Source organism: Cherax quadricarinatus, chromosome 25 (genome assembly GCF_038502225.1).
Source record: "Cherax quadricarinatus isolate ZL_2023a chromosome 25, ASM3850222v1, whole genome shotgun sequence".
Lineage (NCBI taxonomy): Eukaryota > Metazoa > Arthropoda > Malacostraca > Decapoda > Parastacidae > Cherax > Cherax quadricarinatus.
In genome coordinates this window covers 31,819,062-31,836,474 of record NC_091316.1, presented here as the reverse complement: position 1 = coordinate 31,836,474, position 17,413 = coordinate 31,819,062, and the positions used below count along the sequence as shown (strand labels likewise).

Below are 17,413 nucleotides of genomic sequence, written 5' to 3'. Positions count from 1 at the left end.
CAAGGTTGAGGGACTGATTACCTCATTCTCCTCCTGTTCTTCAAGGTTCTCCTTTGTATGGACTGATGAAGCCACTGTGTGGCGAAACGTTTCCTCAATAAAGATACCCAAGAGTTGCACATGTGTCTAATTTATCAACATGTCGGTTCTCTGAACCATTCATCTACATATATATATATATATATATATATATATATATATATATATATATATATATATATATATATATATATATATATACACACACACACACACACACACACACACACACACACACACACACACACACACACACACACACACACACACACACACACACACACACACACACACACACACACAAAAGAATCGTAGACAGACGATCTTAATGCAAGACAAGCCACGGGGGGGGGGGAGGGAGGGTGGAAATCTTCAGCTCAAGTACTTTCACACTTCTCAGTGCATCATCAGGAGCTGTGCATTGTTGCAAAGACAACAAGAGGAGAAGTGGGGTAAGTTTTCAGAGAGTGGTAGTATGGAGCCAGCCAGCCAGTGAGACAGACTGGCTGGCTGGCTCCACACTACCATTCTCTGAAATCTTGCCCTACTTATCTTGTTGTTGCCTTTGCAACATTCCACAGCTCCTGATGATGCACTGAGAAGTGTGAAAGGACTTGAGCTAAAGATTTCCACCCCCTCCTCCCGTGGCTTGTCTTTCATATATTATATATATATATATATATATATATATATATATATATATATATATATATATATATATATATATATATATATATATATATATCAATAACAACAATGCGACTAGCCAAGAAGTCGAATCCATGCTGCTTTGGCCTGCCTCATGGTGGGCGAAAACTCATAACGCCTTAATCTATGGGACCACACAATCCTCAAGAGTAGCGCATCCAGCAGAGCTGGATGTTGTACCCTCTGCCCAAGGACATACGATGGTGTGGATAGCTCTAGGCTAATTTCATTCTACTCCCTGTTTGGTGTACTAGTACAACGAGCAGTAAATTATGTTATTGTACCCACGAACAAGCGGTATTGATCAGTAACAACACTGTGACTAGCCAAGGAGTCGAAGCCATGCTGCTTTGGACTGCTCGTTGTACAAGTACACGAAACATGGAGTAAAATGAAATTAGCCTAGAGGCATCCACACCACCGTATGTCATTGGGTAGTGGGTGCAACATCCAGCTCTGTTGGATGCACTGCTCTTAAGGACTGTGTGGTCCCATGGATTAAGGCGTCATGAGTTTTCGCCCACCATGTGGCAGTCCAAAGCAGCGTGGGTTCGACTCCTTGGCTAGTCGCAGTGTTGTTATTGATCAATACCACTTGTTCGTGAGTACAACAATATATATATATATATATATATATATATATATATATATATATATATATATATATATATATATATATATATATATATATATATATATACATATATATAAATAACAACACTGTGCTAGCCAAGGATTCGAACCCATGTTGTACTGGCCTGCCTCATGCTAAACGAGAACCACATGACTCTTTAAACCACAGGACCATCCAAACCTACAAGAATGGCGCAGCCAGCAGAGCTATCTGTTGGGCCGCCACCCGAGGACATACGGAGGTGTGAAGCTTCTAAGCTAATTTCATTCTCATCCCTCTTTGGTGTACTAGCCTCACGAGCAGCATTTATATATTATTGTAACCACGGACGAGTGGCAGTGTTGTTATTGATCAATACCACTCGTCCGTGGTCCGTGGTTACAATATCAATATATATATATATATATATATATATATATATATATATATATATATATATATATATATATATATATATATATATATATATATATATATATATATATATATATTGGATTTGGAAAAGGCGTATGACAGGGTGGATAGGGGGGCAATGTGGCAGATGTTGCAAGTGTATGGTGTAGGAGGTAGGTTACTGAAAGCAGTGAAGAGTTTTTACGAGGATAGTGAGGCTCAAGTTAGAGTATGTAAGAAAGAGGGAAATTATTTCCCAGTAAAAGTAGGCCTTAGACAAGGATGTGTGATGTCACCGTGGTTGTTTAATATATTTATAGATGGGGTTGTAAGAGAAGTAAATGCGAGGGTCTTGACAAGAGGCGTGGAGTTAAAAGATAAAGAATCACACACAAAGTGGGAGTTGTCACAGCTGCTCTTTGCTGATGACACTGTGCTCTTGGGAGATTCTGAAGAGAAGTTGCAGAGATTGGTGGATGAATTTGGTAGGGTGTGCAAAAGATGAAAATTAAAGGTGAATACAGGAAAGAGTAAGGTTATGAGGATAACAAAAAGATTAGGTGATGAAAGATTGAATATCAGATTGGAGGGAGAGAGTATGGAGGAGGTGAATGTATTCAGATACTTGGGAGTGGACGTGTCAGCGGATGGGTCTATGAAAGATGAGGTGAATCATAGAATTGATGAGGGAAAAAGAGTGAGTGGTGCACTTAGGAGTCTGTGGAGACAAAGAACTTTGTCCTTGGAGGCAAAGAGGGGAATGTATGAGAGTATAGTTTTACCAACGCTCTATGGGTGTGAAGCATGGGTGATGAATGTTGCAGCGAGGAGATGGCTGGAGGCAGTGGAGATGTCATGTCTGAGGGCAATGTGTGGTGTGAATATAATGCAGAGAATTCGTAGTTTGGAAGTTAGGAGGAGGTGCGGGATTACCAAAACTGTTGTCCAGAGGGCTGAGGAGGGGTTGTTGAGGTGGTTCGGACATGTGGAGAGAATGGAGCGAAACAGAATAGCTTCAAGAGTGTATCAGTCTGTAGTGGAAGGAAGGCGGGGTAGGGGTCGGCCTAGGAAAGGTTGGAGGGAGGGGGTAAAGGAGGTTTTGTGTGCGAGGGGCTTGGACTTCCAGCAGGCATGCATGAGCGTGTTTGATAGGAGTGAATGGAGACAAATGGTTTTTAATACATGACGTGCTGTTGGAGTGTGAGCAAAGTAACATTTATGAAGGGGTTCAGGGAAACCGGCAGGCCGGACTTGAGTCCTGGAGATGGGAAGTACAGTGCCTGCACTCTGAAGGAGGGGTGTTAATGTTGCAGTTTAAAAACTGTAGTGTAAAGCACCCTTCTGGCAAGACAGTGATGGAGTGAATGATGGTGAAAGTTTTTCTTTTTCGGGCCACCCTGCCTTGGTGGGAATCGGCCAGTGTGATAATAAAAAAATAATATATATATATATATATATATATATATATATATATATATATATATATATATATATATATATATATATATATATATATATATATATATATATATATATATATATATATATATATATATTATTTAGAGGCTTTATGCTCAGTTATCTAAATAACAACTAAGACTTAACACTTAACTACGCATGGCTTAACTGACTCAAGAAATCGTAATGACACGATTGCAAATAAACCATAGCTGGTCTAGTGGCTAACGCGACGGGCTGGAGTTTTGAGACTCTATGACCGCGGGTTCAATCCCGGCCGGGGGTATGGTTTACGCATGGCTTGTTGTGCAGTGCCGCTCTAACTGATCGAGGTCAGTCAGTGAAGTCGAAGATAAACGTCAAAAATCAAAGTAGATAACTGGCAACTGACTCTTTCTTGAGCGGATGTAACTGTTATACTGACTGATTTCTGGAACCTGAAGGAGCGTAGAAATAGGTCAGCAGAAGCGAGAAGTTATACTTGTGTTTATGTAGTGTGATATACACAAGTAATTCTTGTGGTCGGAGACATTGTTCCATCACTCACTAGATTAATACTTGCACACCACTACGCAAATTTCACACAGCGGTACAGGGTCTACCTACCTGGGGTTTACATTTAGAGTCAATGTCCTCGCGGCCCGGTCCCAGATCTGGGCTCCCGCTGAATGGCCTAATTAACCAGGCTGTTAATATGCACCCCAGCCCGGCTGATTAGACACTGACTTGTGGACCTGGGAGGCTGTTCTTACACTTGTTGTGTTTTTTCGTTGTTTCCTTACGGCGTTCTTGTTTTTCATTGGGGGTATATTGCATCGTCTGCCGAGCCTCTTCATTTCGTATGGAACGACTTGTGTGTACCGATTTGGAACCAATCCCTCTAGGATTTTCCAAGTGTAAATTGCAATGTATTTTTCACTCCTACATTCCTAAGAATACAGGCCAAGGAACTTCACACGCACCCAGTAATTGAGGTGCTTGAATGAATTTATACGTGCGGTGGTTCTCTGTACATTCTCTCTAGTGTATTTCAATGTATTGCATAAAACATAAGTGGATACACGTAATTGTTCAATAGATTACAAAGAAGTTTTCAGTGGTAAAGTTATTCTTTCTTCAAATTGGATCTTATATTTTTTTCATCTTGCCGAAATCGTAGGTAATTTCTTCAAAATCCTCAGCGAAGCCTCCCCTCTCACCCGGGAAAGTTGTGGTATTTCCAGCAGACAACACTAATATGGATTCAAAATACACGAGAACCATCTTATAGAAAGAGAGGAACATGTGGAAGACTTAGAGTATAATATATTAATGTTGGATGACCAGATATTTAAGGAAGTCTATGAAGCAAGTGCTGCCAAGCCAGGAAAATGGCAGGGTACGTAAGTTAAACTCTCGTGTAGAATATTGCCAGTATTGACAATTTCGTCCAGGACTGGAGAGATATTAGTGCTGGAACACACACACAGATCATTTACTGTAAATACCTATATAGAGCCTGTGAAGCATTTAAACTACTGGGAGCACCTCAGGGGCAAAGTGGAAGATACCTATTATATATATATATATATATATATATATATATATATATATATATATATATATATATATATATATATATATATATATATATTTATATTTATATATATATATATATATATATATATATATATATATATATATATATATATATATATATATATATATATATATATTATAGGTAGGTTGGTAGACAGCAACCGCCCAGGGAGGTACTACCGTCCTGCCAAGTGAGTGTAAAACGAAAGCCTTTAATTGTTTTACATGATGGTAGGATTGCTGGTGTCCCTTTTTTTCTGTCTCATGAACATACAAGATTTCAGGTACGTCTTGCTACTTCTACTTACACTTAGGTCACACTACACATACATGTACAAGCACATATATACACACCCTTCTGGGTTTTCTTCTGTTTTCTTTCTTGTTCTTATTCTTGTTTATTTCCTCTTATGCTGTATAGCCCTTGTGGCTTAGAGCTTCTTTTTTGATTATAATAATAATAATATTTCCTCTTATCTCCATGGGAAAGTGGAACAGAATTCTTCCTCCGTAAGCCATGCGTGTTGTAAGAGGCGACTAAAATGCCGGGAGCAAGGGGCTAGTAACCTCTTCTCCTGTATATATTACTAAATGTAAAAGGAGAAACTTTCGTTTTTCCTTTTGGGCCACCCTGCCTCGGTGGGATACGGCCGGTGTGTTGAAAGAAAGAAGAAGATATATATATATATATATATATATATATATATATATATATATATATATATATATATATATATATATATATATATATAATATGTACATGAAAGATGCTTATGTGCCTTGACCCAAATCTATACACATTATCGCATAAGAGAACACTTGGTCAACATCTGTGGTCCAAGACTCTTCAACCTGCTACCATCAGCTATCAGAAATATTACTGGAACAGATGTAGAAGTTTCCAAGAGTAAATTGAATCACCACCTTCACCAAGAACCAGATCAGCCAGACTGTGCGGGCTAGCGACCTGCCACCAGCCTGGCTAAACAAGCTATCAGTCGAAAAGTTTGATCCCAGACGGGCTGTAAGGATTGAAAAAACAAACAAACATTTGAAACAAGTCAGAGGTTTATGATAGATACAGGAGAAGAGGCGATGAAGGATGAGGAGAACACGGGAGAGGAGAGGAAGAGGCGATGAAGGATGAGGAGAACACGGGAGAGGAGAGGAAGAGGCGATGAAGGATGAGGAGAACACGGGAGAGGAGAGGAAGAGGCAGTGACGGGGTTCAGTAGGATGTGGGTAATTGTCAGTCAAGACTAATTGTTGGCAATTTTGTTGTTAACTCAGGAACTTTACCCCCCTCCCCCTCCTTCACCTCCCCCGTCCGCCCCTCCCCCCTCCCCCCTCCCCCTTCCCCCTCCCCCCCTTCACCTCCCGGTTCTTCCTCCTCCATATATTTAACCTCTTGTTTTACTTATTCTTTATTTTACTTGTTGTTTCTCTTCCTTTTCTGCTCCATCTTTCGTTTTTTTTTTTCAACTTGTGATCTAGTTCTTGGTGTGCCACTGTTCTTTCCTTCCCCAGTGTGCCACTGTTCTTTCCTTCCCCAGTGTTCCACTGTTCTTTCCTTCCCCAGTGTTCCACTGTTCTTTCCTTCCCCAGTGTTCCACTGTTCTTTCCTTCCCCAGTGTGCCACTGTTCTTTCCTTCCCCAGTGTGCCACTGTTCTTTCCTTCCCCAGTGTGCCACTGTTCTTTCCTTCCCCAGTGTGCCACTGTTCTTTCCTTCCCCAGTGTGCCACTGTTCTTTCCTTCCCCAGTGTGCCACTGTTCTTTCCTTCCCCAGTGTGCCACTGTTCTTTCCTTCCCCAGTGTGCCACTGTTCTTTCCTTCCCCAGTGTGCCACTGTTCTTTCCTTCCCCAGTGTGCCACTGTTCTTTCCTTCCCCAGTGTGCCACTGTTCTTTCCTTCCCCAGTGTGCCACTGTTCTTTCCTTCCCCAGTGTGCCACTGTTCTTTCCTTCCCCAGTGTGCCACTGTTCTTTCCTTCCCCAGAGTTCCACTGTTCTTTCCTTCCCCAGTGTGCCACTGTTCTTTCCTTCCCCAGTGTGCCACTGTTCTTTCCTTCCCCAGTATGCCACTGTTCTTTCCTTCCCCAGTGTGCCACTGTTCTTTCCTTCCCCAGTGTGCCACTGTTCTTTCCTTCCCCAGTGTGCCACTGTTCTTTCCTTCCCCAGTGTGCCACTGTTCTTTCCTTCCCCAGAGTTCCACTGTTCTTTCCTTCCCCAGTGTGCCACTGTTCTTTCCTTCCCCAGTGTGCCACTGTTCTTTCCTTCCCCAGTGTGCCACTGTTCTTTCCTTCCCCAGTGTGCCACTGTTCTTTCCTTCCCCAGTGTGCCACTGTTCTTTCCTTCCCCAGTGTGCCACTGTTCTTTCCTTCCCCAGTGTGCCACTGTTCTTTCCTTCCCCAGAGTTCCACTGTTCTTTCCTTCCCCAGTGTGCCACTGTTCTTTCCTTCCCTAGTGTTCCACTGCTTCTTAGTCTTCCATTCCACTTTCTTCTTTTTCTTTCTCTTCCTCTTCACTTGTTTCACAATCTTCGTAATAAATGTGAGTCAAGGTGATGCTGAGAGTGGTGTATACCACACCAGTATACCTGGTGTGGTGTACAACATACCACTATACCTGGTGTGGTGTACAACATACCACTATACCTGGTGTGGTGTACAACATACCACTATACCTGGTGTGGTGTACAACATACCACTATACCTGGTGTGGTGTACAACATACCACTATACCTGGTGTGGTGTACAACATACCACTATACCTGGTGTGGTGTACAACATACCACTATACCTGGTGTGGTGTACAACATACCACTATACCTGGTGTGGTGTACAACATACCAGTACACCTGGTGTGGTGTACAACATACCAGTATACCTGGTATGGTGGTTTAGAAAGACACGTAAGCAAACACTATAACATATTTATTAGAAAACGTTTCGGTCCTGGGACCTTGATCACTTCTAACCAAGTGATCAAGGTCTCAGGACCGAAACGTTTTCTAATAAATATGTTATAGTGTTTGCTTACGTGTCTTTCTAAACCAACTTGTCGGTATTTATTACCAAGGTTTATACCACCTGGTATGGTGTATACCACTCCAGTATAGCTGGTGTGGTGTACACCACACCAGTATACCTGGTGTGGAGTACACCACACCAGTATACCTGGTGTGGAGTACTCCACTCCAGTATACCAGGTGTCGAGTACACCCCACCACTATACCGTGTGTGGAGTACACCCCACCAGTATACCTGGTGTGGTGTATACCACTCCAGTATACCTGGTGTGGTGTATACACCACCAGTATACCTGGTGTGGAGTACACTACACCAGTATACCTGGTGTGGAGTACACTACACCAGTATATCTGGTGTGGTGTACACCACATCATTATACCATGTTCTCGTATGAAGATACACCAGTGTACCTGGTCCTCTTGTGAAGGTTTACCAGTATACCTGGTCCTCTTGTGAAGGTTTACCAGTATACCTGGTCCTTTTGTGAAGGTTTTCCAGTATACCTGGTCCTCTTGTGTAGATACGCCAGTCTTGATAGTGACGATAGCATCACATTGGTGCTGATAGTGACGATAGCATCACATTGGTATTGATAGTGACGATAGCATCACATTGGTACTGATAGTGACGATAGCATCACATTGGTTGTGGAAGTGACGATATCATCACATTGGTACTGATAGTGACGATAGCATCACATTGGTACTGATAGTGACGATAGCATCACATTGGTACTGAGAGTGACGATAGCATCACATTGGTACTGATAGTGACGATAGCATCACATTGGTACTGATAGTGACGATAGTATCACATTGGTACTGATAGTGACGATATCATCAAATTGGCACTGATAGTAACGATAGCATCACATTGGTACTGATAGTGACGATAGTATCACATTGGTACTGATAGTGACGATAGCATCACATTTGTACTGATAGTGACGATAGCATCACATTGGTACTGATAGTGACGATAGCATCACATTTGTACTGATAGTGACGATAGCATCACATTTGTACTGATAGTGACGATAGCATCACATTGGTACTGATAGTGATGATAGCATCACATTGGTACTGAGAGTCACGATATCATATAGAGATAGATGATTGCAAATCGTAACTCTGCCTATTTCCTACACACACACACACACACACACACACACACACACACACACACACACACACACACACACACACACACACACACACACACACACACACACACACACACACCCACACACACCCACACACACCCACGCACACACACACACACACACACACACACACACACACACACACACACACACACACACACACACACACACACACACACACACACACACACACACACCCACACACACCCACACACACCCACTCACACACACACACACAGACACACACACACACATACACACACACACACACACACACACACACACACACACACACACACACACACACACACACACCATCACCCACGGTGATGGTGTGTTCATGACGATGATGATTGATTGAGTTCAGGGATTTATGTGACTATAACATACATGCTTGCAGATATATATATATATATATATATATATATATATATATATATATATATATATATATATATATATATATATATATATATATATATATTATATATATATATATATATATATATATATATAAATATATATATATATATTATATATAAATATATATATATATATATTATAGGTAGTAGGTTGGTAGACAGCAACCGCCCAGGGAGGTACTACCGTCCTGCCAAGTGAGTGTAAAACGAAAGCCTGTAATTGTTTTACATGATGGTAGGATTGCTGGTGTCCTTTTTTCTGTCTCATGAACATGCAAGATTTCAGGTACGTCTTGCTACTTCTACTTACACTTAGGTCACACTACACATACATGTACAAGCACATATATACACACCCCTCTGGGTTTTCTTCTATTTTCTTTCTAGTTCTTATTCTTGTTTATTTCCTCTTATCTCCATGGGGAAGTGGAACAGAATTCTTCCTCCGTAAGCCATGCGTGTTGTAAGAGGCGACTAAAATGCCGGGAGCAAGGGGCTAGTAACCTCTTCTCCTGTATATATTACTAAATGTAAAAGGAGAAACTTTCGTTTTTCCTTTTGGGCCACCCTGCCTCGGTGGGATACGGCCGGTGTGTTGAAAGAAAGAATATATATATGGATAGATATATTTATGTGGATACATATGTCGTGCCGCATAGGTAAAACTTACGATTTTGGCTTAAGTAGCAATGCTCTTCTTGCCGAATAAGGCAAGGGAAAATTTTTGTATACAATGATTTCGCAAAAATCATTCTAAACGTAACGAAAAAAATATATTTCACTGTGTTTGTTTATTATTTAATTATTTTAAACTCATCTAAAATATATTTAGTTGGATTGGGATAAATTAAATTGCGCTTGTTATAATAAGGTTAGGTAAGTTTTCTAAAGTTCTTTTGGTGCAAAATTATTAATTTTTACATTAACATAAATGAAAAAAATATCTTTAAACGTATAAGAGAACATTTTAAAGACTTAATTTTAAATGAGTTCTTGCTACATGACCAATTTTACCTTTTCAGTTCGACATATATATACAGTGCTTGTCACAGCATTATGCCGGGTGAGCGCCCCAGCATAATGCCATGATGAAAATCAAAGGCCTAACATACAGAGGGGTCTTTTTTTGTCATTGCGTTATGCCGGGTAGCAGCCGTTAACATGACTTTACGGCCTGCCTCCGCACTTCACAGTGACTCCTCAGTGCTCACGTGGCTGCCGTGGTAAGAGGAAGTGTTGCACTTGTGTCTCTCATCCGCCCCATCTTTTGTCCGGTGTTCCCTTTTGTTTTGGTACTGTACATGTTTGATTATGGGTAAAAGGAAGTCTTTAACACCGGAAACTATAGTTTAAATCATAGGGCTTCACAAAGCTGGGCACCAGACGAAAGAAACAGTGGAGAATGTTGGTGTGTGTGAGCGTTCTGTGAGGAACTGGGTGCGGTGTTTCAAGGCTGGTGGCGGTGTCGAGTTACCGTCTGCCAAACCTCGGCCTGGCCCCTCTAAGAAGACATCTGCTCGTACCTTAACTGTGTTAAAGAAGCAGTTAGAGAGTACACCTAAGATAATTGCAAGAGAATTGAAAGAAAACCCAAATCTTCTCTGAACTGTTAACAGACGTGTGTTAGAACTGGGCTACAGTAGTCACTGCCCGGTTAAGAAACCGATCCTCACCAAGCTACAGAAGAAACGTAGGCTGAATTATGCAAAGAAATATCTTTACTGGACTCCTCACCAGTGGTCTGAAGTACTTTTGAGTGATGAAGGAACCCCTCACTGTCACCTGTAACCGTGGGGGAAATGTGTACCTGCCCAGAGGTAGTGACCCCCGAGACCCACGCTACACCTGTGGGACCACCAAACATCCAGACTCGCTCATGGTTTGGGGGTGTTTTAGTACTCAGAGTGTTGGTGAACTCAGTGTACTTCCCAAAAACCAGTATAGGAACCAGTATAATTACCTGGAGTTATTGTGTGGCAGGAAACGGAAAAAGAAAATGGAAGGAAATAACAAAAATAGTCCACCACCTTGGAGCCTTGTTGGACTGGAGGCGCAGCCAGTGGCCACCCATGGCCCTCCAGAACTACAACTACTGATGCCAATAGCAATATCCCCCCAACAAACAGAAGACAACCTCGTTCATATTTGCTAATATACAGGGCCTTAAGCCATCCACCAACAACAAAATACCTTTTATCAGTGGACTTCTAGAGGAGTCTAATGCAATGTTTGCAGCCTTCACAGAGACTCACACAAAAGATCACTTTGACAGTGAAATATGGATAAGTGGTTACAACCTTTTTAGATGTGACAGAATGAACAGGCAACAAGGGGGGATTGGCCTGTATGTCAAAGAGTCCCTCATCTGCACGGAGTTGCTGAACACCACAAATGAGGTAGTTGAAGTTCTATCAGTAAAGATCGAGAACCAAAACCTAGTCATTGTGGTTGTATGTAAGCCACCAGATGCAACCTCCCAACAGTTCAAGGAACAGCTACTGAAAATTGATTGCTGTCTGGAAAGCCTTCCAGAGCCATCCCCAAACATCTTACTGCTTGGTGATTTCAACCTAAGACATACAAAATGGAAGAATGTAGTGAATAATGTTATAGCTGAAACAATCCCCGGAGGTAGCACAGATGAAAGGTCACACACACATGAGCTACTAAGTCTCTGCGAGAAACACACCTTAAGCCAGCAGATAGTGGAGCCAACAAGACTAGAAAACACACTTGACCTTATCTTCACAAATAATGAGGACCTGATAAGAGACATAAGAATATCAAAAACAACTAATTCCGATCACAACCTAATCGAAGTCCAGACGTACATGCATAGTGGTCCTGATCAGCAGAATGCATGTACCTGTGAAGGTGTCTTCACAAAATACAACTTCAACAACAAGAACATCAACTGGGACCAGGTAAACCATGTCCTAAATTAAACATGTTGGGAAGATATCTTAAATGACATGGATCCAAACCGGTGCCTTGAAAGGATCAACTTCCTGGCAGCTGAAGCATGTTCTAGGCATATTCCCCTAAGAAAGAAGAAGAGCAGGAGTAAACTGGAGAGAGAAAGACGCTCCCTCTACAGAAGACGACGAAGAGTCACTGAGCTCCTCAGGAGTGCTAGAATATCTGATACACGAAAGGAGGAGCTGACCAGGGAAGTGGAAACTATCGAACTTAAGTTAAATGACTCTTACAGGAACCAGGAGAGACAGGAGGAGCTTAAAACTATTAGTGAAATTGAAAGAAATTCGAAATATTTCTTTTCATATGCCAAAAACAAGGCAAATACCACATTTAGTATCGGGCCCTTACTCAGACAGGATGGAACTTACACATATGACAACAAGGAAATGAGTGAAATACTGAAATCCCAGTACGACTCTGTGTTTAGTGAGCCACTAATCAGTCTGAGGATCGACGACCCAAATGATTTCTTCATGAATGAGCCTCATAACTCCATAAATATATGGCATATTTCCGACATTACCCTAACTCCGATAGACTTCGAAAAAGTCATTGACAACATGCCCATGCACTCACCCCCGGGCCCAGACTCGTGGAATTCTGTATTCATTAAGAACTGCAAGAAACTCCTCTCGTGTGCCCTAAGTACACTATGGAGGAGGAGCTTGGACATGGGTGAAATTCCACAGTCACTTAAAACAACGGATATAGCCCCACTCCATAAAGGTGGCAGCAAAGCATTAGCTAAGAACTATAGACAAATGCGATCATGGCGTAATAGCGCACAAAATACGTGCTCAAGGAATAACTGGGAAAGTGGGGAGATGGATCTTCAACTTGCTAACAAATCGAATACAAAGAGTAGTGGTCAACAGAGTTAAATCGGAGGCTGCCAAAGTGAAGATCTCTGTTCCACAAGGCACAGTACTCGCCCCCATCTTATTCCTCATCCTCATATCAGACATAGACAGAGATATACACCGCAGCACCGTATCATCCTTTGAGGATGATACATCCTTTGCGGATGATACTAGGATCTGCATGAGGCTGTCATCTGCTGAGGACGCGGTTAACCTCCAAGAAGATATAAACAAAGTTTTCCAGTGGACAACGGAAAACAGTATGATCAATGAGGACAAATTCCAACTACTCCGTTATGGAAAACTGGAGGAGATAATAACTAGAACAGAGTATACTACAGACTCTGGCCATACAATAAAGCGGAAAAATAATGTAAGGGACCTGGGAGTATTAATGTCTGAGGATCTCACTTTCAAGGATCACAACAGTGCCACGATCACAAGTGCAAAGAAAATGAGAGGATGGATAATGAGAACGTTCAAAACGAGAGATGCCAAGCCATTGATCATCCTTTTCAAATAACTTGTTCTCCCTAGGTGAAATTGCAGATCTAGAGAGTATACAGAGATCCTTTACTGGACGTATAAGTTCTGTCAAGCACCTTAACTACCGGGAACGCTTGGAAGCACTTGACTTGTACTCATTGGAACGCAGGAGAGAGAGACATATCATAATCTACACTTGGAAAATCCTGGAAGGAATGGTCCCGAATCTGCACACAGAAATCTCTCCCTATGAAAGTAAAAGACTGGGCAGGCGTTGCAAGTTACCCCCAATTAAAAGTAGGGGCGCCATTAGTACACTAAGAGAAAACACCATAAGTGTCCGGGGCCCAAGACTATTCAACAGCCTCCCATCAAACATTAGGGGAATTACCAATAAACATCTGGCTGCCTTCAAGAGAGAGCTGGACATACACCTAAAGTCAGTGCCGGATCAGCCAGGCTGTGGCTCGTACGTTGGACTGCGTGCGGCCAGCAGTAACAGCCTGGTTGATCAGGCCCTGATCCACCTGGAGGCCTGGTCATGGACCGGGCCGCGGGGGCGTTGATCCCCGGAATAACCTCCAGGTAACCAGGTATATACCTGAGGCATTTGACAAGTGTGGGGCTGTGGTTTTTATGCAGGACGGTGCACCGTGTCATACCACCATATCTGTTCAGTGGCTGAAGAGGAAGAGAAAGAAAAAGAAGAAAGTGGAATGGAAGAATAAAAAGCAGTGGAACACTGGGGAAGGAAAGTAAAGAACAGTGGCTTGAGGACTGTGAAATGAGGTTCTTTAATGACTGGCCAGGCAATTATTCCCCCAGACGAAAACCCTATTGAAAATCTCTGGTCAATAGTGAAACGAAGTTTACTGGGCAATGATATCATTTCCATCCCATGGCTGGAGGCTGCTCTACATATATATATATATATATATATATATATATATATATATATATATATATATATATATATATATATATATATATATATATATATATATATATATATATATATATATATATATATATATATATATATATATATATATATATATATATATATATATATATATATATATGCAATAAGATCACAGTAAACAGGTGATTTCAGAACATGCAAAACAACCACTCTGAAAGAATAGAGAAATTCCAAGCGCTTTCGTGACTACTCACATTATCCTTGATAATGTGAGTAGTCACGAAAGCGCTTGGAATTTCTCTATTCTTTCAGAGTGGTTGTTTTGCATATATATATATATATATATATATATATATATATATATATATATATATATATATATATATATATATATATATATATATATATGTAGAGCAGCCTCCAGCCATGGGATGGAAATGATATCATTGCCCAGTAAACTTCGTTTCACTATTGACCAGAGATTTTCAATAGGGTTTTCGTCTGGGGAATTGCCTGGCCAGTCATTAAAGAACCTCATTTCACAGTCCTCAAGCCACTGTTCTTTACTTTCCTTCCCCAGTGTTCCACTGCTTTTTATTCTTCCATTCCACTTTCTTCTTTTTCTTTCTCTTCCTCTTCAGCCACTGAACAGATATGGTGGTATATATATATATATATATATATATATATATATATATATATATATATATATATATATATATATATATATATATATATATATATATATATATATATATATATATATATATATATATATAATGGAAAATGTGTTCATGCGTGTGTGTGTGTGTGTGTGTGTAATCTAGAAAGCACTACACACAATACACAAATAACCCGCACATAAAAGAGAGAAGCTTACGACGACGTTTCGGTCCGACTTGGACCATTGACAAAGTCACAAAAGCACGGTTGTTAATAATAACTTCTACCCTAACTGTTTCATCTAGGAACCTCTACCTAACTGTGTCATCTAGGAGCTTCTACCTAACTGAGGTTGTCATCACTTAATACATCATAATGCTGCAGGTAAACCCGGAGGTTCCGTGACTTGACTCCACTCAGCATGTAGTCGTCTTCCACTCCTCTCTAAGTCACTCGTGGCATCCAAATCGCTACTTCATACGTCGGGATCCGCCTAACAGTTAGTTTGTTGTGGATAATAAGGAGATTTGTCAGCGGGTCCTCTCCTCCGTCGAGGGGCTTGCTGGAACTAATCTCCCATCCCTGGAGAGACTTACTGCTTTTCTGTACCTGGATTTACTGTTATTTGTACGCGGATTTTCGGCGCCTTACCAGGCGGCGAGTGACCAGCGTCCACCTCCTGGATAGTTTACCCAACATTTGTGAAGGTATTTAAAAGGCAGTAACCGCGGGAGGTTGGACAGGGACAGGGTGTGATCATTATACAGTGAACTGTAGGGTGATTCTCGGGTGATACTCTTGGTTCCAGCTCTTATTACTAACTACCACCTCTGTTGGTATCTAGCCCTTTAAATCCTATCATACCTAGTATTTAAACTGTGGAATGTATTTGCTCTCAGCTACTACCTCGTCGAACTGATTCCATTGCCTCGCCTCTCTCAAGATTGAGAGGACTCAACACATCCACCTGGCTATATTTCCATCTGTGCCGCTTTGCTCATTGTCCCTGTCCACTTTTTGTTCTTTGATCCATTGCCCCTATCCATTCTTTGTTCATTGCCCCCATTGCTATCCACTCTTTGTTCCTTGTTCTATTGCTCCTGTCCACTTTAATTCATCTGAGTAGTTTTCTTGTGCTTAGTAGTCCTTTATGCTACCAAGGGTAATATAAAATATTTTAAAACACTGTGACTAGCCGGAGGATCGAACCCGTGTTTTTTAGCCCGCCTCATCGTGAGCGAAAATTCACGACGCTCTAACCCACGGACTGTAGGATTGTATGGTCCCGTATCTTAGAGCGCCGTGAATTTTCGCTCATCATGAAGCGGGCTAAAACAACACGGGTTCGATCCCCCGGCTAGTGTTGGTATTGATTAAATACCACTCGTTCGTGGTTACAGTAAAGTTCTAGAGGTGGTACCTCCCTATATATATATATATATATATATATATATATATATATATATATATATATATATATATATATATATATATATATATATATATATATATATATAATATATATATATAGGGAGGTACCACCTCTAGAACTTTACTGGGGAGCCTCATCCTCAGAGTAGACAATAAACGTACCTCAGGGAAAACTCAAGGTTCTCCCCGGAGCTGTTTGAATATTGTCTTCTCCTCCCACCCCCTGTATTTTATATTCTATATGAAACTTTATTAATAGACAGATTACATTGACAGAAAACACACACACACACACACACACACACACACACACACACACACACACACACACACACACACACTCACACACACACACACACACACACACACACACACACACACACACACACACACACACACACACACCTGGACCTGGTCCAGCAATTGACTCCTGGAGTTCAATCCCACCAAGTGCAAAATCATGAAGATTGGGAAGGGCAAAGAAGACCGCAGACGGAGTACAATCTAGAGGGCCAGAGACTGCAAACCTCACTCAAGGAAAAAGATTTTGGGGTGAGTATAACACCAGGCACATCTCCTGAAGCACACATCAACCAAATAACTGCTGCAGCATATGGGCGCATGGCAAACCTCAGAACAGCATTCCGACA

General features: G+C 41.3%; 1 protein-coding gene across 2 annotated transcripts in view; it reads left to right on the top strand.

Moving 5' to 3' along the window:
- The window catches only part of LOC128690000 (EGFR adapter protein), a 446,918-nt gene that overhangs the window by 71,375 nt on the left and 358,130 nt on the right, over positions 1-17,413 (top strand). The gene's annotated exons all lie outside the window — the stretch shown is intronic.